This window comes from Sander lucioperca, chromosome 20, assembly GCF_008315115.2.
Source record: "Sander lucioperca isolate FBNREF2018 chromosome 20, SLUC_FBN_1.2, whole genome shotgun sequence".
NCBI lineage: Eukaryota > Metazoa > Chordata > Actinopteri > Perciformes > Percidae > Sander > Sander lucioperca.
The window spans coordinates 22,752,126-22,775,066 of record NC_050192.1 but is presented as its reverse complement, the minus strand read 5'-3'; the positions used below and the strand labels follow the sequence as shown (position 1 = coordinate 22,775,066).

Sequence of the window (22,941 nt, the reverse complement as noted above, 5' to 3'; positions counted from 1 at the left end):
TTCTTACCTAGGTACTGAGCATGTGCGACTCCCAACAAAGATGTTACAGCAGTGAGAGGTCTCACTCTGTAGCTAAAACAGAGAGCTCAACACACAGGGTGAAAAGAGGAGCTGCAGCAATGTGCAGTACAACAAAAATATGGTGTTTTTTGAAAATAAAACCATGTAAACCTATTCTGGTACAACCTCTAAATACAATTATGAACCTGAAAATTAGCACAATATGAACACTTTAACAGTGTTCCTTTCTGTATTTTAATTGTTTTATTAACATATGGGGGTATTTGTTTCCTGTTGCTTTTATATTTTGGTGAACCAAAGACAATTGTCCACTCCGTTGGATAATAAAGTTGAATCCTATTCCAACCTTGGTACCTAATACTGTATCTCTCTCTGACTGTCAGGTGTGAATCTCTCAGAGAGACGAAGTTGTTTATTTTAATTTTAATATGAACTCTGTCAAACTCAAATCCGAAGAGTCTCCTGTTTCTGACGGCTCCCGCTGAGGCCGTTGGAGTCAAAGCGAAGTCCTGGAGGGGAGGATTATTTTACTGACAAACAAATTGATATGCAAAGCTGTCACAAACTCTGTGGGGAGAAATTTCAAAGAAAGAGTCTTTGTGTTTTTTGCCCTGGAGCCAGCGGCGGGATAGTGACGACCAAAACAAAGAGGGAAATACAGGAGACAGAAGAAACCAGAATTAAAACATCAATAACGCTGAAATCAGTGCAAAAACAAACAAACAAAAAATGTCAGAGGGGTTTCCATTGTTAATAAAAGAGGCAATTAAGCTTTTCTTCAAAGCTGATCGGGATATAACTGGGTCTCTATAACTTTTCCAGGCCGCTGCAGTTTATTTTTCTTTATTTAAAAGGGACAACACGCATTAATCAACATGAGTACAGAGTCCAACATGTAAATGTGCCAGATTTAGCCATGCAGGCTAATTTTCATCTGCAGTCGATGATGGCTTAAAACAATAGATACGCTACAACAATACAACAAATACACATAAAACATAAAAGACATAGGAATAGACAAGTAAAATGACACAATTACAATTCCAAATCATGACTACTGGCAGGTTGATGGCATGAGAAAAACATAACACAAGTATCATACACAGTAGACACAGGTAAGCGAAGCGTCTGTTTGAATGGGCAGGCTTCAGAAATGTTGCCAGATTGGTCTGTTTTTCCACCAAGAAATTTGGGCGGTTTTGTGTGTGTTTGGCTACGTAGGTAGCGAGCGTTAAATCGAATACGAGCTACGCCGTAACGGAGAAGATGAACGGTGCGAAACAAACCAGGGGAGCTGAAATCAAAGTAAAGTTAGTTACAAAAAGACATGTGGCTAGCAGAGAATCAGATTAGCTGGTAACTTTAAAAATCTACAAGCCATGTTGGCTGGTTACACCTGTTGTTGGACAGAGCTAAGCTAGCTAGCTAGTGAGCAAGCCGAGCAACAAGCGAGTTGACTTACAGTATATTGTGCGAGACGAGATATGTCGTTCACTGAGCGGTTTTACACAAAACTAAGTCATACTACGACAAAAGGGCGACATTCTTATCTTGCACCCGGTGCAGCGCAAAACCTGACGCAAGTGTCTTTGCTGGTTTAAGACCGACGCAGTTGTAAATATACCGTCCAGCGCCCACGTCGTTTAAGTAGCAAATGCACCTGTGCCCATCTGTGGCCCATGGGCGTGCTGGTCTTACAGGGAGGTGTGTTCAGGTGCATTCTGGGCGTGCTGGTCTTACAGGGAGGTGTGTTCAGGTGCATTCTGGGAGTATTGCTATCTTGAGGCAGCGGGAAGTGATGGCACCATTGACCAACAAAAACCTGGTCTAAAGTCAATAACGCAGCATTTCATTGTTATTTTAACAGAGCATTAGTAAAATGATGCTAGGCTCGTACACAGCGCACACACACTATGCTTGTTACACACACAGGGACGCACAGCAGCACACACACACGCAGAAGATTACAAATAAAAATATAACGGTGTAAATCCTCCATCATAACAGCAATGCTCCAAGGTCCAAACGCGCCTGGCTTTTAAAGGGAATGGTGATTGCTGATTGGTTGATTGCATGTTACGCCCAAAACACCCCTCTGATTAATGAGGACACTAAATACAACCCTTTAGAACCATGCACCCGGCACACAGACCCTTTTTTCCGCCGTCAAACTAGCAAAAGTGGATTTGGACACGCCCTAAATGCACCTGCACCAGGTACGTCACGCCGTGCGCTTAGATCGTTAAAATAGGGCCCTACATGTGTAGTTCATGGCTCAATTCAAGCTGGATCAAACTATTATTTGACTCTACGCCGTTCACTATCGTACATATTTTTTACAAAATAAGGTCCCATGTTGGTCCACCTGATGGAGAGGGAGTTAACCTCTCGACGGCTCACTGTATGTGATAAACAATGCACACAAATGGTTTCAGTTCAAGTCTGCTCATCGCAAATACACACTACCAAAATATATCTGTGAGCAGTGGAGGACAGAAATACAAAAAAAGGGGTTTGTTATGGTATTCTGTGATTATGCAAATGAAGAGAGTACATAGGGACTACGTGACCCAAATATGGAAGAGAATACTGATGAGCTTAATCACAGGCAGCAGGGATTTGACACCTCTGCATGCTGTATGACTGGGAATATAACTGGAAGATGGATTATGAATAAATACCATCCCTAATCTAAATATAGTGAGAGGAAAAAAGAAGATTTACAAAATAAACCGACTGTCAGAGGAGCCGGGGATAGACTGTGAATTCCAAAATAAAATATATGACATTTTTAAACAGAGAGACAGAACTGCAACCATATCTCTTTTAAAGATTATTTGTGTCAAAGCGAATTTGTATTAAATAAATATCACAGCTTTAATATGTAGAAAAGGAAGGAGAAGGTGTTTTCAACTAGTTCTCCAAAACATATGATGATAAAGCCCCCCCCCCCCCCAATCCGATCCACAGGAGCGTTTTCCGTCTGATATCTAAACAGGGCTGCACCGAATCCAGGATTCGGCTTTGGATTCGGCTGAATATTGGGCTCTTTGACGGGGTTCGGTTTCTGCTGCGCTACGCTGGTCGACGTAATGACGGCGCCGTTGATTACAGGAAGGTGTTTACGTAGGTGGAGCGTTCAATGCAGTAGGCTGTGAGAAAGTGAAAACGGAACTCGTGAGCAGAAAAAGTGTAGTTTGGCAGAACTTTCAGTCAAAAGAAGGCCATTCAAGTCCAGCTACATGTTCAATCTGCAATGCTGATTAGTCTGGTGGTGGCGAGGACCCTAAACTATACACAACATCACCGCTGTTACAACATCTGGTATGAAACATCTGGAAGAATACGAGTTGTGATGAAGGAATCTACAGACAGCAGCCAGAATGCAGCAACTTCAGGTACGGCAAAGGAAGGACAGTCACTGTTTACTTCATTAATGTGTTTACTGTGTTCATGGACTGAGGATGGGAGCAGGATTCGGTATTCGGTTTCGGATTCAACAGAATCTTAACCAGTGGATTCGGTATTCAGCCGAACCCCAACAATCTGGATTCGGTGCATCCCTATATCTAACCCGGAGAAGGTAACGGTCGGTTTTAAACACGTTGTTAACGTTGTGAAACGGTCCCAGTTTGGTTAGGTTTAGGCACCAAACTATCTAGTTCCCTGTCCCTGCCCTACTTGGAAGAACTTGCCACTTCACGCTACATAAACAGAGCAAAAACCATCATTAAAAATACCTCTCACCCTGGTCACCCACTCTTTGAACTGTTACCATCTGGCAGACGCTACAGAGCTGCCAAAACTCGGCCCACCAGACTCAGCACACTAAATAAACAAAAAAATCAAGTAATTACTGCCATACTGCAATCCACTAAGCACTTGCTGCTCTTTTAATACTTTAATATTGATCTATTTATTGCATTTGTATACCACTGAATGCCCTTTGTCTTGTGTTTTTATGTTTTTTAAATGTTTTTTTTTATGTTGGAATGCATCACCTGAGTGCCACAACTAATTTAGTTGTATTTCTATGCAATGACAATGAAGGCTTTCTGATTAAGTTTGAAAAAAGATGATAGTTTGGGTTAAAATCAGATGTTACTTCACTTCCTGGAGGTTATGCACGTGACGTAGTTCCATTTGTTCCAAAAAAGTACCCTCCTTAACTAGCCTAGAAATCTAGACGCATCCTAGCGGCAGCAAATGTAATTTGCAGCCAGGGTCGTCAAGCAACTCTCCGTTGGCTTGCGAGCTGGAAAAACCAAACTCTAGTCAGGCCAATCACATCATGTATAGAGTCAGTGGGCGGGGCTTATGGCTGCTGCTGCTGGTGAACAGCGGTCTTTGGAATCGGCTTTGGCCGCAACACTGGAAGACTTGGAGTTAAGCTTTGTTGAAGTCATTCTTAAAAAAGGAAGATGTGTTCGGAGTTTAAAGTTTAATCTATCAACTAGCGCTGCTCTGGTTGGTTGTAGAGCTATCCTATTGCGTGCAGAGAGAATTTGAAAGACAACCGTTTATCCCGCCCCTCAGATTGAGCCCGGCCAATGGGGAGTTCCCAGACCCAACATCTGGATGTGGGTCTGGCTTGTTAAGCTACTCTTTATCAGGACATTTGCCGCTATTACACCTCCTTACCTTAACGTCCTGCGTTGTTACTGTAAGAAATACCAGGGTTAGACCTAAATGTGAGTCATAATTGCTGCTTGAACAAATGACTTATTGGAGCGTTTTTCGTGGGAGAACAGTCTTTTGTTTTCTACAGCAAAAGGAACTTTACGTACTTTAACGCTTATATGTTCGTAAAAGGTTGGTTCACCCAGATTACAAAAACACATATTCTTGTTTGGAGACAAATGTCAACCGTTTAGGGCTACACAGATGCTGAACATTGGGCTAATCATTGGGATGTATTTACAGTCAACTCCAAACAAATTGCTTCATTTTAAGCTATTTTTGGGATCAGAGTAATGTTGAGTACAAACAGTGAGTGTGTGAGAGAGATGGGAATCCTGTTTATTACGATGTGCTTCCACCAGGATCTATAAATAGGAACAGGAGAGAGGGATGAGGGGGAGGCTGGTGGAGGGATGAGGGGGAGGCTGGTGGAGAGATAGGGGGAGGCTGGTGGAGCATTGGGAGTGATGAGGGGGAGGCTGGTGGAGGGATGAGGGGGAAGCTGGTGGAGCATTGGGAGAGATGAGGGGGAGGCTGGTGGAGGGATGAGGGGGAGGCTGGTGGAGGGATGAGGGGGAAGCTGGTGGAGCATTGGGAGAGATGAGGGGGAGGCGGGTGGAGGGATGAGGGGGAAGCTGGTGGAGCATTGGGAGTGATGAGGGGAAGGCTGGTTGAGAGATAGGGGGATAAGGGGGAGGCTGGTTGAGAGATAGGGGATGAGGGGGAGGCTGGTTGAGAGATAGGGGATGAGGGGGAGGCTGGTGGAGAGATGGAGGGATGAGGGGGAGGCTGGTGGAGAGATAGGGGGAACCAAACTGATGTGACTGAGAGAATCGTTTCCAGACGCTGCAGGCGACGCTCAGACATGAAGGATGTTCGCTCCGTTTCACTTCATCAAGCACCATCGCATGGAGTCATGACAACCATCCAACGATTCATCCATTCATCCATCCATCGGCTCAACCATTGAGCTCCAAGAACACTGCAAAAAAACATCATAATAGTACTTAAGTAATTAATTAAAACTAATGAAAACAGGTAATCTGTAGGTGATCTGTAGCCATATTTTCCACATATTCAACCACTGAATCATCTGTTTATTTGTTCAACAGTGGTATTGCTGTTGGAAGAATAGATCCATCCATCTGTTCAGCCATAGAACCATTCATCCATTCAAATCATCATCATTTCCTTCTGTTTGTGTTGGTTCTGTTTGGTTCAATGGAGAACCTGCAGATTTCATCCCCGTCCTGTCCTGGGAAAGGGAAGTTTGGGGTCCCGTGCTGGAACTGCTGCCTCCGCAACCCGAACCCCGGATAAGCGGGTGAAGCTGGATGGATGGTGAAGGATTTTATTCTAAAATGTGACCGTAATTGACCGGTCTGGCCCTAAAAAAGGCCAGACTTAATCTGACTCCAATTTTGTGGTCACTACACTCTGAATGGTGTTCGTTTACTGGAAGATCAGAGAAATAAAAACTCAGGATTCGTCCAGTTAAAGTTAATAACAAGTTTTAGTGAATGATATTGCAGAATACAAGTACGTGTACACGGATCTGATATTACAAGGCAGAGTCTATCTCTCCTAACGGACCAACAGAGTCTCCCCCAGCATCAGGTGCCGCTAAGTTAAAATACTCTCTTATTTATCCAATTCTGTCCGTCCTCTGGTGTGCTGTCATCAGTTTGGATCCAGTCCAGATCTTCTGGCTCCAGCCGGCTCCTAACGATTTTGTAACACACTGTATGAAAAATGACCTTGACTTTTCCCATTCTCAGTTCAACAGACAAGTCGCTATTGTTGGATTTGAACACCTGTGTGTTTTTAATCTCCTACAAACTTAAGGAGTTTCATGTGAGCCGAGGTCATTTCCATACTCTGTGTCACAAATCCCGCGCTTAAAAGACATGCACCATTGTTGCCACCTTCCCCCCCGATCAGAGAAGAACTTTTCTTTCAGGCCTATCCCTCACTCCTTTTTCTAATGTCTAATTACTGTAAGTCCAGATGGCCTCTCATAACTCAGGGAAAAGGGGCAACAATGGAGCAACATGAACTCTAAAAACCTCTTCTTAACACTTTCACAAAATATATGCTAACAATGGATAAATGGATTTGTAGCTCAAACCAAGATGGAGGAGCAAAAACTTTAACAGCCCTATTTTAACAATCTAAGTGCATGGCGTGAAGCGCCTGGTGCAGGTGTGTTTAGGGCGTGTCCAAATCCACTTTTGCTAGTTTGACGGCGGATAAAAGGGTCCGTGCGCCGGGTGCATGGTTCTAAAGGGTTGTACTTAGTGTCTTCATTAATCAGAGGTGTGTTTTGGGCGTAACATGCAATCAACCAATCAGAGATCATCTCCCATTCCCTTTAAAAGCCAGGTGCGTTTGGACCTTGGAGCATTGCTGTTATGATGGAGGATTTACACCGTAATATTTTTATTTGTAATCTTCTGCATGTGTGTGTGTGTGCTGCTGTGCGTCCCTGTGTGTGTAACAAGCATAGTGTGCACGCACTGTGCACGAGTCTAGTAGCATTTTACTAATGCTCTGTTAAAATAACAATGAAATGCTGCGTTATTGACTTTAGACCAGGTTTTTGTTGGTCAATGGCGCGATCAGTTTGTGCTGCCTCAAGATAGCAATACGCCCAGAATGCACCTGAACACACCTCCCTGTAAGACCAGCACGCCCAGAATGCACCTGAACACACCTCCCTGTAAGACCAGCACACCCAGAATGCACCTGAACACACCTCCCTGTAAGACCAGCACGCCCAGAATGCACCTGAACACACCTCCCTGTAAGACCAGCACGCCCATGGGCCACAGTTGGGCGCAGGTGCATTTGCTGTTTAAACGACGCGGCCGCTGGACGGGAAATTGACAACTGCGTCGGTCTTAAACTAGCAAAGACACTTGTGCTAGTCTTTAACAGGGCAAGCTCAAATGACATAAAATACATTTAAGAAACATATGATAGAAACAGTTAAAAATATTGGCAATACAAACAAAGTGCAAAAATGCAAACAGTGCATATTATTATTAAGTATATTATTATGTATTCTTCTTGTCTTGGTGTCCTGTGCTGCAGCTCGGCAGCCAGCAGATGTCAACGTTGCAGCAGACGGTCCTCGTCGTGTCACTTGTGTCAGGTGCTGAGAGCTGCAGGCAGCAGCAGCAGCAGCTCCTGCTGAGGCAGATAAGTGTGAGCCTGAGGCCGCGTGGACGGCTGAACGCTGCTCTATCTGTTTCTATCCATCCAGAACACAAACTCCACATCTGAACGCCGTGATAACCGGCCTGCAGCTGCCAGGGGACGGCTGACTCATAATCAGGAAAGGGTTAATTATACAAACAAACATATTATACATTAATATAAAATAAACAATAAATACAGAAACAAAGTAAGAGAGACAGTGAGACGGTGTCAGTGGGGGTCTGAGGCCTTGTTTCCATCCAGAGAACAAACTCTACATCTGAACGCTGCAGCAACACAGCTGCACAACCCCCCCGAGGACAGCTCTGGGCGTCTAAATGTCGCCAATATTGCATCTTAAAATGACCATACTGCAGCGTTTGCATGTTTAGGAGACTATTTTTGAAGCATGCTGTGATATCTGATGTGATATCTCAGGCTTCTCTCTCATGACCATCAGCCACCTTGAGACCTAGGGCCCTGTTTCAATGATCTAAGCGCACGGCGTAAAGCGCCTGGCGCAGGTGCGTTTAGGGCGTGTCCAAATCCACTTTTGGGAATTTAACATAGGGGTGTACTTACTTATGCCCCCTGTATTATAAGGAAGAACATTTATTTATTTACGATACATTATTCATTCACAAAGAAAATTGGTGTCCTTAAAGATTGGATTTTTCCTAATTCTTTTAATTAAGGCATTAAGATCAATTTCCAAAAGATGATTTTTTTAGCAACTTTAGCATGGGTATGCAAACTTATGCACATCACTGTATCTATCTAGCCATCCATCCATCCATCCATCCATCCATCCATCCATCTATCCATCAATTATACATCAAAACCAAAACAAACTGCCCACATGATGCCAGCTGTTTGCTGCTAACAGACCTGACAGCAGTGTTGGTGTAGCAGAGGGCGGCTCAGCCTCAGAGCGCTGATCACTAGCAATCAGCGCTTTGGTGCTAAATGTTTGGAGAGTTCCTGTGACCTCTGCCAGGGACAATCAGCCGGGGAGCCGAGCAGCCTGCCCCTCAGCTCCAGCAGCCAATTTAAAGCTGTGAGCGGCGGCATCAACGGCTTCCCGCCTGCCGCTCCGCATTACAGACCTTAATTGATTTTTGGTTTGTAATCTCAATGTCTTAATGACATTCTGGATGCAGCGGCTCTGTGTGGAGACGGACGCTGTCCCATTGCTAATTAATAAATGTTTGTATCGTTATCAACAGGGCGGGCGGGCGGAGGATCTGTGTCACTCACAGCAGGAAGGTGGGTGTCTGAGTGTGTTTACACGCTAATAAAATGTCGTTAGGATCCAGTTTTTGAGGCCATCACTTTGATTTATGCAAGACGGAAGCTGCCAAAAAAAAAGACTCGCTGAATAAATGAATGCAATTGTAATGTACCAGAAATATAAAAAATGTAGGAATGTATTCATTGATAAGATGTGCATTATGTTGATATTTTTTAAAACAAAAGGTGAAATGAAAAAGGAAAGAAAATATAAATTTTTCTAAATGTTTTTATTTTGGCATTTTCTATTAATTTTTATTAATTTTTAAATGTATTTATTTTTTGCATTTTTTTCTATTCATTTTAATTCATATTATAATTAATCATTTCATAAACTTTTTTTTGCATTTATTTTTTCTATTTTAAATTAATTTTGAAATAAAAATCTTCAATTATTTCTTTTTAAATTAATCTGTTCATTTTTAAATTATTTATTTATTTATTTATTTATTTATTTATTTATATATTACTTTCACGTTTGCCTTTTTATTTCCCCAAATGTTACAATTGCTATGGTAGGAAGGAACATCTGGTCATTTTTTTTTTATATTAATCTAATTCCCAGGGTTTGAAATTATTATATAATTATTTATTAATTATAATATAAAGATGGTATACATGTCTGTGTGTTTACAGACACATCTGGTGTGAGTCATACATCAGCCAGCTCATTAGCATTCAGATGGTCACACCCGCAGAACCAACCTCACCTGTGAACTGAGCCAAAGCACGCCACCGATGTCGGGACAATATTGTAGTTAATCTCCTGGATAATCCTCAGAAGGAGACGGAGACAAATGACTAGGAGCAGGTTAGGGTTGGCGGTCAGATGTCGGGTTTATAATGTGTTCAAGGGTCGGCCGAGGGGAGACTGTGGAGGAATGATAAGCAGCGATGGCTGCCCTCTTTTCATGAGACAAGAGGCTGCCGACTTCCATTTATCACAGAAGGTCAGAGCACTGTTGGCGATGAAGCGAGACACGGTAAACAGCAGATACAGGACACAGAGAAACTAACACAAAATCTACACGGTGATGCAAATACATGTGTTGTTTCTTATGCACACATACAGACACATTCGTCCTGCATCTTCAAATCAACACATTAAAGCTACAGTGTGCAACTATTTCACATTAATGAACGTCTGTTACATTCAAGCCATTGCCAAACTGGGTTGCAGAAGCTCGAGTGATGCGTGTTGTGTCACTGCTGAGAAAGGAAACGGCAGCGTTCTGCTTTGGAGGTGAAGAAGACATTTATAGAGGAAGGTTAGAGCACCTATGGCTATGAAGCAGAGCAGAGTAAACAGCACATACAGGACACAGAAAACTAACAAAATCTGCATGCTTAACGTTCGTCCTGCATCTTCAATTCAACACATTGTAGCTGTAGTGCGCGACTATTTTATATTGATGAACGTCCGTTACTTTCAAGAATATAGTTCCCGGTTTGTTTACGGTTAGTAGATGGCTGTGTCTCATGTTACATTGTTTTTTGTACACGCTGTGACTCTACAAATCACAACATGTAAATAGGAACATGTTGCCATTATTTTGTCACTTATTGGGAGCAGTAGGCTAGATGGAGCCGGTTACCTGCATGTACTGTGCTGGCCTGATGCCGCTGGAGCCGTCAGACAGAGTTACAACACGCACGGAGATGAGAAGGGTATGTATGGACTTGTCTAACTCTGGGGGATAGGGTGAATAAGACAAAGTCCCAATAAGTCGGCGTGTTCCTTTAAGCCTTTCAGCTCTAAAACATTCTCTCTGCTTTTCTCAGTGTGGCTACGTTTGCAAAGTGGTGTCGTCCTGCGACTTTCACGCACAGAAGCTTAAGTGATGCATTTTACGTCAGCACTGAGAAAGGAAACAGCAGCATTCGGGTTTGGAGGACGAAGAAGACTGCTGCAACAGGAGAAGGCGAGGCTGAAACCCCAAAGAAGCGCCCACAAAATACTTTTAGAGCCCTGCACGGTGAAGTTCCTCCCTACATCTCTGACTTGATTAGAGACTAGTCTGAGGTCATTAGGTCAGAGGATATTAGTGGTTCCCCGCACTCATTTTAAAACTAGAGGGGAGCGATCATTCCCAGCAGTGGCTCCTAGGCTGTGGGATGTCTTGCCTCCCTCTCTACGGTGTGTGAATTCTGTCGAATCTTTTAAAAAGCAACTGAAGACTCTGCTATTCAAGCAGGCTTTTGGTTAGTCGAGGGGTTTTTATGGTTGTTTGATATGTTTGCTATTTGTATTTAAATTTTCTTGTATTTTAATTTGTTGTATCGTATTACATTTTATTGTGAAGGACTTTGCGATTTTTATCTGTTAAAGGTGTACAAATAAACTTTACTTACTTACTTACTGAAGTACTAAAATCCCCAAAAGAAAGTGACCGACGGACCGACTGGCGCATGTGGATGCCCCGACTGTTGTTGTCGTAACTTAGATTTCCTCGTGGGGGAGACAGAAACTTTAGAGGAGGTGCAGTTACTTACAGCACAGCGTCGATGGAGGACGCAAGTGCACATGAATAGACTTTAATTTTTTTTTCCTTTAAAGTTGGGATTAGGATTGCATGCAAGACATTGTCTTAAAACCACAGACTGTGAAAAATGATGACGTGGCAACACTAACGTCACAAATTAGTTTGTGGACTTAAGGGGCGGCTGTGGCTCAGGTGTAGAGCCGTCGCCTGCCAATTGGAAGGCTGGTGGTTTGATCCCTGGCCCTGCAGTCCTTGGGCAAGACACTGAACCCTGAGTTGCCCCCGATGCTGCGCCATCGGAGTGTAAATCTGTGTGAATGTTTATCTGATGAGCAGGTGGCACCTTGTACGGCAGCCTCGGCCGGAGTGTATGAATGTGTGTGAATGGTGAATGGTTCCTGTACTATGAAAAAGCGATTTGAGTAGACGTTAAGTGCTATATAAATACAGTCCATTAACATTTACTGCTGTTTTCAAGCCAGCAGTTTGCATTTTGGAGACTGAAATTACCATATTTGGTCAAAAGGAAGAAGCTGTGGATCTTGACACAGCTAAGTCAGTGTTGTTCGTGGTTTTATGGCGCTAAGCTAAACGCTAAAGAGGGAAAGTTGCAGATTTTCAACCCTTCTGAAGAGAGTCATCCAGTGGAGATTTACTGGCACAGACGTCCGGGTACTGGCGCCGTTCATCTGCATGTACGGCAGAACAGACTTCCCCTTAAGCTACCAGCTAACGCTAGTGGTAGCTAGCTAACTTGGTTGGCAGAACGCTGAACAAGCAACCAAAATGTCCCAATTAACTTTGCTGAAGTGAAAACACACAGTGAAAGTCAAAGTTTAAGATGAAAACACGGACAACAGCCAAAAACAAGTTGAGGTCTATTTTAATGTCCCCGGTGTTAGCATGGTTAGCATTGCTAAGCCTGTGTCCTGACTGACAGGTCCTAAAGCATCCCCTGCTTTATCGTCTGTTTTAAAATAAATGGGAGCATCATTTACTAAATAAACATCATGCTGTGTTGAAGAAGACTTGAAACTAACGATTCAGAACATAATCTTGTTATGGAAATGTTTACTGAGTATAAACCGCGTTTATAAATCAAGAGAGAAGTAGGCTCATTTTCTGTTTTCTCATAGATTTCTATAGAAAGACTTATTTTTGGAGCCTGTGGACTGCAACCCCGTAAAAGTGGAAATGGGAGAATGAAATGAAAATGTGACATGATGTCTTTCATACAGCCAAGAACGGAGGGAGTTCCTACAAGGTGAAATAAAAACAGGACTGAAGCGAGAATCAATCAGCCGGCAGGCAGCTAACGTCACCGCAGACATTTAACCAAACCTCCATCTACATCACACACACACACACACACACACACACACGCACACACACACACACACGCAGACACACACACACACACACACACACACACACACACACAGACACACACACACACACACACACACACACACACACACACACACACGCAGACACACACACACACACACACACACACACACACACACACACACACACACACACACACACACACACACACACACACACGCAGACACACACACACACACACACACACACACACACACACACACACACACACACACACACACACGCAGACACACACACACACACACACACACACACACACACACACACACATTCTCACACTAAAACACAATCTCACACACCCACACTCTCCACGCAGACACACACACACACACACACACACACTCTCACACTCTCCACACACACACACACACACACACACACACACACACACACTTTGATTCATCATGGCCGTCCCTGTAGGGCCCCGAGGCTGAAAAAAACCCTCTACAGTTGTTTTTATCGAGATAATGGCCCTTGCCCATTTAAAGGTGTCGCTGTGATTTATGGAAAACTTTCTTCCCAGCATGCCTCTGGATTACCATCGCTCTCTCTCAGAGAAGAATGGCCATATGCAAGCTACAGATAACAGGAAATACATACTTCTGTTTTTCTTTCTGCTTATTTTTTTGCAGGCATTTCCTTTCTTAGCTTCACCTGCATTTGTAGAAAAATCTGTTTGTTTTGAATGAAGATAACATCGCCCGCTCTGGTCCCAGGCCAGTGGGGCTGGACATAAACAGAGTTTGACATACGCGCCGGGGCAAAAAAAAAGCAGCTGAGACCTGGCCTACCACGAGCACATATGGACAAAACAAACTAAACATATATGTTGGTAGTTAATTATCAATTTTCAAATATTGCACCTGTCAATACAGAACGAAATATTCTGTAGCCTATTTTGCCGTCGATACTGCCGACGTTGTCTTTGCTATTAACAAAATAAAGTTGAAGAACACGCTATTATTTCATTTTATCAATGGGAAACATACATGTGTACAGACAAGGCTAGCAGAAGCTATAGTATGTTGGTCTGCACCAGCTACCGAGCGCTGGCTAGCTACGGAAGCATATGATTTTGATTCCATGGTGCGGAGCCGTGCCTCAAACTCACTAAGCCTCGCCTCCAGAGCAGCGAATAAACTACATTTATTACATGTATCTTTATCACTAAAGGAGGCAGAGGGATAGCTAAACATTTGACACACTGAGCACGGGAGAGCAGGAAAGGAAGAGGAATTAGCCATTGCTAATGGCTAAGCAAAAGTAGCTAACAGTGTTTTAACAATTGTGCTTGAGTATAACTAGTGTGCTAATTTCAATTTAGCAAAGCCAATGTCGCTGCGTCCGGAGCTTACCGCCGTCCAAGACGATTGTGATTGGTTTAAAGAAATGCAAACAACCCAGAGTGTTTTTTTCTCCTATCCCAGAATGCATCTGTGGAGTAAATTTGATATCTTAAGAAACATTTAGCACGATGTTTTTTTGCCGTCATCAAGAGATCAGTGCACCTGCACAAGTCCGTGTGGTGCAGAAACTGTTTAGGCAACAAAACTACTTGTTTAGCTTAAGGAAAAGATCGTGCTTTGGGTTCAAATAAGTAAGTTTGTTACGTAACTTACGTATGTAGCATAATTAAACGTTGACTTTTGCTTTCACACGGGAAATGAACAGCAGCCTCCTGGGTGAAAGTCCTACGTTTGTTTGACTCATCTACTCTGACTTTGTCGCTCTTTATTCTACGTCAGCCCTGCACGTAATGGCGCACTATTACGTGGATCATATATACGGATTAAAGGCATACTATGCCGTTTCCATTTTTGTCAAACAGCGACCCCTAGAGGAGTACTTGTATTTAACGTTACCTTTGCTGCTTTTTAGCTCTCGCCAACGAGCGAAAGCCTGACCGAGTGGGACTCTTGTCCGGTTCCTCACGCGGTCAGTTTCCTCGTTTTCTTTTCCTTGACTTTTCCGCGTTTTCTTCGTCGACTCTGCCATGATTCCCGTCTGAAATGCGTGCTAGTGTCTTCTATAGAGGCTGCTTCTTATATGTTGTTATTGTATGTGACGTCGTGCCGGAAGGCAAGTCGTGATTCTCGCAAGATTTGGCGGGGCACCACCTCTCAAGCCTGCATTGCTGGTTTCCCCCCCTGCTTTGCTATCGGGATGATTTACCCTACTACGAGTTTGTTTACAATCGAAATGACTTCAAAGCTGTTATATTAAGGTACAAATCTTGCATAGTATGCCTTTAAATAGCGCATTACTATTCGCAGGTAGAAGTCTGAACAGTGCATGAGGACAGCCTGCACAGATGGAAGTCTAAATGAGGAATTTTCTTTTGCACATGACTAAATATGGCACATTGAAGCCAGTGGTTTTTTAAGATAAAACTCATGCTCTATTCCTGTCACGTTGTTGGGAAGAAAGTCTTTATTCCACAACCTCTCCTGCTAACCTTGAAGTCACACCAGATAATTAAAAAATTAAGCCTATTATTTATATGATTACGTATTCGTAGAGGTTAATCAACAAGTGACACAATATCTATAGCTCCCTTTTAATTAGCAGAATCCACTGTTAATCTTTTATATTAGATCTTACTGCCGGCCTCATATCAGCTTGAACTTTAAAATGCATTTCTGCACAGAAACAACAGTGGATTTTGTTCCCTATCATCACTTATTGAAACTCTTAAATAAATCTCTTTGCAGTCAGTATGGACAGAAAAGATGATTAAAGGAATCGATATTCATATTCAATGTACATGTGTGCATGTCAGGATTGTTTTGAAACATGAACCTATCCTTTAACCAGTGGTGTAGTCTCCGTGATACGCAGGTATCCGCAGTATACCCACTAAGAAAGCTCCAGGATTTCCTTAAACCCACTTAAAAATGCCCAATGACCCACAAAAACATACTTTCCATTATATTTTTGATTGTCATCTGTGTTTTTCTTCTTCACATAGGATAAATAAAGGGATTTCCACGGTAAATTGGTGCATAAAAGTGTGTCAGAATGCAGGAAATTAAGTCTTTGAAAACTTCCCTGGGGGAGGACACCCAGACCCCCCACTGTGCCCCCCCCAGCCTGATCTCACAGAATTCCGTGAAATGAACACGGCCCCTAAACTCAAAATCTGTGGCAGTTTCACGGAATTGCCAAAGATTTCGTGATGGACCCACGGAAGAATTCCGTGAAATTAACACGGCTCCTAAAAGTTATGGAAAAGGTCGTAGGTGGGCGGGACAACAATGGGTTGCGTTTAGGAAAAGAAGAACGGGATGGGACGACCGTATACAGCGGACGGGTTAGGCAGTCCTTCCAGAAAAAGTTTTTTTGTGATTGTTGCGGGCAAAGATCCTTGATTATGCGGCACGTTTTCTTAAAAAATGCGATGGAATATGCGGGATATTTATGCAATTTTATGCGATGAAATTGCGGGAACTTGCAAAAACTGCGGTTTCAACATGGCTTCGTCGTGGGGTTTGCAGCTTTTCGATGATGTTCACGTCGTGTAATTACGTCACTTCATAACGTTCCCATGGCAGCAGGGGAAAATGGCTGCTCTTGTGTAAAGTAAGTCATTTTTCAACTTTCTGCTAAGATATATGTGTGACTTTTTTGCAACGAAAATGCGGGGATTATGAAATCATGCAAGCCCCGCATATTTTGCACGGAAATCTGCAATTTATGTGGCGAAAGTGCGGCGTATTTGAAAAAATGCGGCCCCCGCAAAAATATGCAGACTTTGGCTAATTATGCATTGAATTATGGGATCGCATAATCACGTTTTTCTGGAAGGACTGGTTAGGTTTAGGAAAAGAACGGGACGGTTAGGGTTAGGAATCGTGACACGCGGGACACGATCCCCGCTCTCCTGGGTGAAAGTCCTGTGTTTGACCCATCCTCCCCCCCAACCAACCTCCTTATGCATATTTTTGGGCTTTCATACTACTTGCTAGCATTGTCGTACTTAATGCTACATCATCTTCTCACTGACTTTACTTTGGCATTGTTTTCCGTGGTGGCCACACAGAATTTTCACACATTTCGTGCCACCACCACGTAATGCGCTGTTAACAGTTCGTGATCATTTCACGGAATTCTGTGAGACCAGGCTAGCCCCCCAAAGTTAGATTCTGGCCCATATTCACAGGCCAATATGTACATATACAGTTCAGTATACCTACTACAATACATTAGACTACACCACTGCCTTTAACAGCTTCTAAATAAGATAAAATAGATAAAAACACAGATATTATAAACAAATACAAACAAATATACATACTTACAGAGCTTTTGACTGCTTCAATATGAATTATGTAGACCAACAAATCCTGGATATTGTGTTTGAAATGCATGGAGATGAGAAAATAAAGAGAACAATGCCTGGGAGGATTCTCCCACACTGACACCCAGCCTCACCCAGAGAGGAAATTCATCTGTCAGTCACAAATATCCACCGTGGCCTCGTGTTATCTCTGCTCCAATTTACTTCCCACATTGTTCGGCTTGACGTCTCTCAGCACGCTGTCAGGCTTTGTTTGGAGGAACGTTACTTCTCAGTTTGTCAGATTTAGGAAATCGTGCCAAGAACCGCAGACTCATTAATAAGCTACCGAACAACTCCAAGATAACTCGAATATATAGGCGCAGTAGGCTGCCAAAAGTGTTGGCGAGAAGAAAAATAAGCCTTTTTTTAAAAAATTAAATTAAATATTCTTCTTCATCTAATGTTTCCCAGCAACATCAGAGCGCTCCAAGGGGGTAAGCGAGCATCCACAAAGCGTACCTCCTATGGGGAGATTGTTGGCTAACAAGCCATCACCTCCCGTTAGCATCCCATTGACTGCCATTCATTCTGACGTCACTTTGACAGAGAATAACTTTACATCTGAAGAGTTTAAAGACTCTATTTGTCCAGTGTTTATTTCTAAAGAAACACGACAATGTATAAAAGGCTCCATTACCTTGTACCTCACGTTATGGCTCCGTAGCAGACGTTTTTATAAAAATAGGCTAACGATTGGGTCATAACCACGAGACTTACTGTCTCATAGTAGAGGAATTACCGTATAGTACAGGAGAAGCTCTCAGGCAGTTTGGACTTCCATTAGCTGTTTAAGTTTAATTACTAATGTTAACTATCATTTTAGTGATCAGTAATTAGCCTGTGTCTATGTTCTCTCCTTACATATACCTACGCTCTCCGTCTCTGCTAGATTGGGAATGATTGAGATTTCTCTTGGCACAGCTACCAGAAGACTTCCAACTTTCAGACAGGTTGCTCACGTCACATCTACGTCTTCAAGCTCAGTTGGAGGCTGCTCAGTAACGCTCAGCCATCACCGGGAAAGAGACTTCACTGGTCTCCGTCGAAGTCTGTGGCGTCACTGTGTCCATTTATTTTACTGTCTATGGAGCCCTCAGGTCGTTTGTTCCCCCCCTCTAATTCGACCCACAGGAGCGAACGAGGCCTAATTTTGAAAAAAAATCTTAGAAATGTGGGAACATAGGCACGCTCCTGCTTGAACAAGCGACGTCTGGGAGCGTTTCTTGGGGGAGCACACTTTTAATGGACTAAATGTAAACAAATATAGGCTAAAAAAAACAACTGGACTATTTATTTATATGTAGGCTATAAGACTGAAAGTTAAGAGACAAAAAATGGAAATGGAACAAACAAAAAAAAGTTCAATTCTGACACACAAACCTTTGGACCTTTGTGGTTTATTCAGTATTTTCCATCAACTTTAGCAAAGGTCATTTTGGCACTCTGAGTATAAGTATCGAAAACTGCACAAACACACATTCTTGCCAAATTTCCTTTGGTTTCTTTTGCATCCCAGCCAAGGTGGAAAGTTTTGTGCACTTTGGAGAAACTCTTGACGGAAGGTGAAAGGGACAGATTGGCCCCCGGGGGACTCAGATCTGTTTCTCCAGCTTCCTTCGTCTAAAACCTGCAACGAGCAGTGACGGAGAGTTGACACTGCAGCCTCTTCTGTCTGTCTCGGTCTGTGTCTCGCTGTCATGTTCTTTTCCTAACAAACACCACTTAAACGTGCCTTTTCTCTGCCTCGGAGGGATCGTAAAAGCCCAGAAAGGAAGCTAGATTTTGAAGCTGAAGTCCTGTGTGGACACAGGGAAGAGAATCTCTATTAACTCACAATTTGATTTTAAGTTTTGATTACAATAATAAATGTCAATGCATTTTAATCAATTTCAAGTTTCCTTCCTTACAGCTTCCTTGAAAAGACGCTGGTTGACTGTGTGTGTCCAGTCAATGTTCCCTGGCTCAATAGCATCTAAATATTATATAAATATACACATTAAGGATACCTTTTTAAGGGTTTATGTTCTCAGACATGTTTTTCTATAGGTGAAATGTTCAGTGCATGTTTCCAGAGTCTATCCGTCCATCCATCCATAAAAAATACGAATTAAATTTGGCGGTATGGCATACCGCCAACAATTCGTATTTTATTCAATCAAATTTCTTTAAAGCATTTTTATTGTCTGCGTTGTTCTTGACTTAATGGACCTGACAGAACTAAAGTACCGTATTTTCCGGACTATAAGTCGCTCCGGAGTATAAGTCGCATCAGTCAAAAAATGCGTCATGAAGAGGAAAAAAACAAATATAAGTCGCACTGGACTCGCATTTATTTAGAAATTTATTTCACAAAATCCAAGACCAAGAACAGACATTTAATCTGGAAAGGCAAGTTATTCAACTACACAGTAGCACACAGAACAACTACCAGGGCGTGAAGATGTAACTGCATGTTGACGAGCCTCTCCCGGCAGCACGCTGTTCAAGCACCCATCTGTGGACTCGTTCCTCCAGCTCTGGCCATCTTGCTTTCAGCCCGCGATTAGCCGATTAGCCGATTAGCTTTCTTTGTTTCCTTCATTGCAGTAAGTTTTCGCCAGTCCCTCGCAAGTTTCTCTCTCACTCCAAACTTTCTTTGTGCTGCGATTACCGTTTTCGGCTGCATATTTTACTACCTGCAGTTTGTAATCTGCAGAATAAGATTTTCTTTTCTTTCTCAGTTGTCTTTAGGAGCAGCATATAGTTGTCAAAAGCCTAGAGCGCCTCTCGCGGCTGTAGATGGTAATGTTTTCAGCATGAAATAACATTTAAAAACATGTTAAATTATATATATTTTGATATATAAGTCGCACCTGACTATAAGTCGCAGGACCAGCCAAAGTATGAAAAAAAGTGCGACTTATAGTCCGGAAAATACGGTAAATATTTCCCTGGTTATTTGTACTTTTACTTAAATACTGAGATTCAGTACTTCCCCCGCCACTGGTTACTGCACACTCTGGACTGGTGTTATGTGTTCATCATAGTGACATCCTGAGGGAACCATGTGAGAAAGCCCATATTTTCCTGCCCTCCCTTTCTCCTTTTTTTCTGGCACTTTTTATTTGCTGTTAAGCCGTTTCAGTTCGAGGGACATCAAAGCTGAGCAGCATCCTTCAGAGCCGCAGTGACTCTAATCTGCGTCTTTACACTTCTTACAAAACGCTGTGGGGAAACCTATGAGCCTCTGGTCTGTCACACACATGATGTTTTCTGCAGGACTCCCTCTTTGTCTATTTTTATACACAGCAGTCTGTGACACACGAGTTCAAAAATGCAGCATTAGATTATAGAAACGTCAGGGGAAACACTTGGACTGCTCGTTTGCACCGTATCTGATCTTGTTAGATTTGAAATGGTTTCAACAGTTTATTATATTTCAAATAAAGATAATTGTTTTCATCATAGATGATGACAGTAAAACAGTACATAATTAGGGTTATGTTATCATTATAAGGCGCAGCATCCAAGTCGTTTTGGGCAACACATAAGCCAAATTAATGTCACACGGAGGCTACGTTCACACGGAGGAAGTAAGTAAGCATTTTTGCTTTTATTTCAAAATGTTTGTGTAATGGCAGCCGTAACATTAAAGATCCCTTGGCATGAAAATTTCACTTTGAGGTTTTTTTTTAATAATTTTTATGAGTTCCCCCAGCCTGCCTATGGTCCCCCAGTGGCTAGAAATGGTGATAGGTGTAAACCGAGCCCTGGGTATCCTGCTCTGCCTTTGAGGAAATGAAAGCTCAGATGGGCCAATCTGGAATCTTCCCTTTATGACGTCATAAGGGGAAAGGTTACCTCCCCTTTCTCTGCTTTGACCGCCCAGAGAATTTGGCCCACCCATGAGAGAGAGAGACTTCAGATACAGTATTAGGGGACCACTAAGGTCTATATAAAGAGACTTCAGATACAGTATTAGGGGACCACTAAGGTCTATATAAAGAGACTTCAGATACAGTATTAGGGGACCACTAAGGTCTATATAAAGAGACTTCAGATACAGTATTAGGGGACCACTAAGGTCTATATAAAGAGACTTCAGATACAGTATTATGGGACCACTACGGCCTATATAAAAGAGACTTCAGATACAGTATTAGAGGACCACTAAGGTCTATATAAGGGGGGAGGGACTGAGAAGTTGTCGATGTTCAAATGTTTTGGCTAAGTCCTGGAACTTCACAATCCTACCTACGGCACCTTTAAGATCCAGACTTGTATTTAGTACATAAATTGGTCTTTATTAAACAGAAAATGAACAGTTAGATGCCAATAAAAAAAAAAACACACCTAAATTGCAGTAGTGGGATGTAACGCAGTACATTTACTCAAGTACTGTACGTACTGTACTGCAGATTCCTCTGCAGATTGTTATGCACAAAACACAAAGATCTTATAAAATCTGATGTTTTGTTATAAATTAAACTCCCCAACAGTTAAAGTAATTAAATTTGGTTGAAGTAATTTTCATGTAAAAACATTTCCTGGATCCAGATTTTCATCCTGTTTTATTATCAGTCCTTTTGTTTCCTCAGAGATTGGTTCTTCTTAAACTTTTCTTCAGCAGCCGTTGGAGTCTGAGAGCGGCTCACCTTGCAGGGTTTTCTCTCTCTGGAGGATCACCGTGCGGGGGAGGAGATTCAGACGAAGTCTTGCAGACCTGTTCACCTGGTGTGTGGGTGAACGTCATTGTGTCAGAGCATCAATCAGCCCACAGCAAGAAGAAGCTGGAAGTTAGGTAACAAATCATCTCTATAAACAGATATCTGCAATGCAGAACCTGGCTGTCAGCAACAGGGCGAGATTTGAGGGGGTCAGCCCCATGTTCCCACAGCCCAATGGTCCAATTTTGGATAAAAATCTTAGAAATGTGGGAACATAGGGCTGTGGGAACATAGGGCTGACCCCGGCAAATTCACATGAAGCAGGATTTCTACTAACCTGAAGCATCAGATGGCTTTTTAACACAGATCTGAGAAGCCGTCAATGAAAACTGTTTGGAAAAGGGAAGGCCTAATTTTCAATGAAAAAAAAAAATTCTTAGAAATGTGGGAACAAAGGCACGCTCCCGGTGTTCCTATCAGTCGATTAGACACAAAACATGGAAAAAAACAGGGTCCAGGTTACAAAAAAAACAACCCCTGAGTTACCCTTTAAAGAGAGCAAGTGACAGGGCCACTTAATCAAGAGATGCATTGCCCCAAGCGCAGCAGGTTAATGCCCCTCCTGAGAGTTAGAAGTGGAGTCCGTGGCATTATCGTATTGATCAGGGACATTTAACATCAATCCTGCTGCGTCCTCATCCCTGAGGAGGCTCAATAAATTTCCTTTATCCATCTCATTGGTGACAACACATGATACTGTACCGCCATGAAGAGCTGTTGACGGTGATGGATCGTATGTCCGAGTCCTGACAGCAGCGTGTGCTGCGTGTTGAAGGACGGCGGACTGTTAACGGCCTCCCAAGGGTCGAACCTCAGA

At 42.7% G+C, this 22,941-nt stretch overlaps 1 long non-coding RNA gene across 1 annotated transcript in view; it reads right to left on the bottom strand.

Annotated features, from left to right (window-relative positions):
- Positions 1-19,570: 19,570 nt before the first annotated feature.
- Positions 19,571-22,941, bottom strand: part of LOC118494036 — a 3,933-nt gene continuing 562 nt past the window's right edge. The window contains exons 2-3 of the long non-coding RNA XR_004896120.1: positions 22,815-22,820; positions 19,571-19,635 (exon numbers count right to left, since the gene is read on the bottom strand). This is a non-coding gene — a long non-coding RNA (uncharacterized LOC118494036). The remainder of the gene's footprint in view (positions 19,636-22,814; positions 22,821-22,941) is intronic.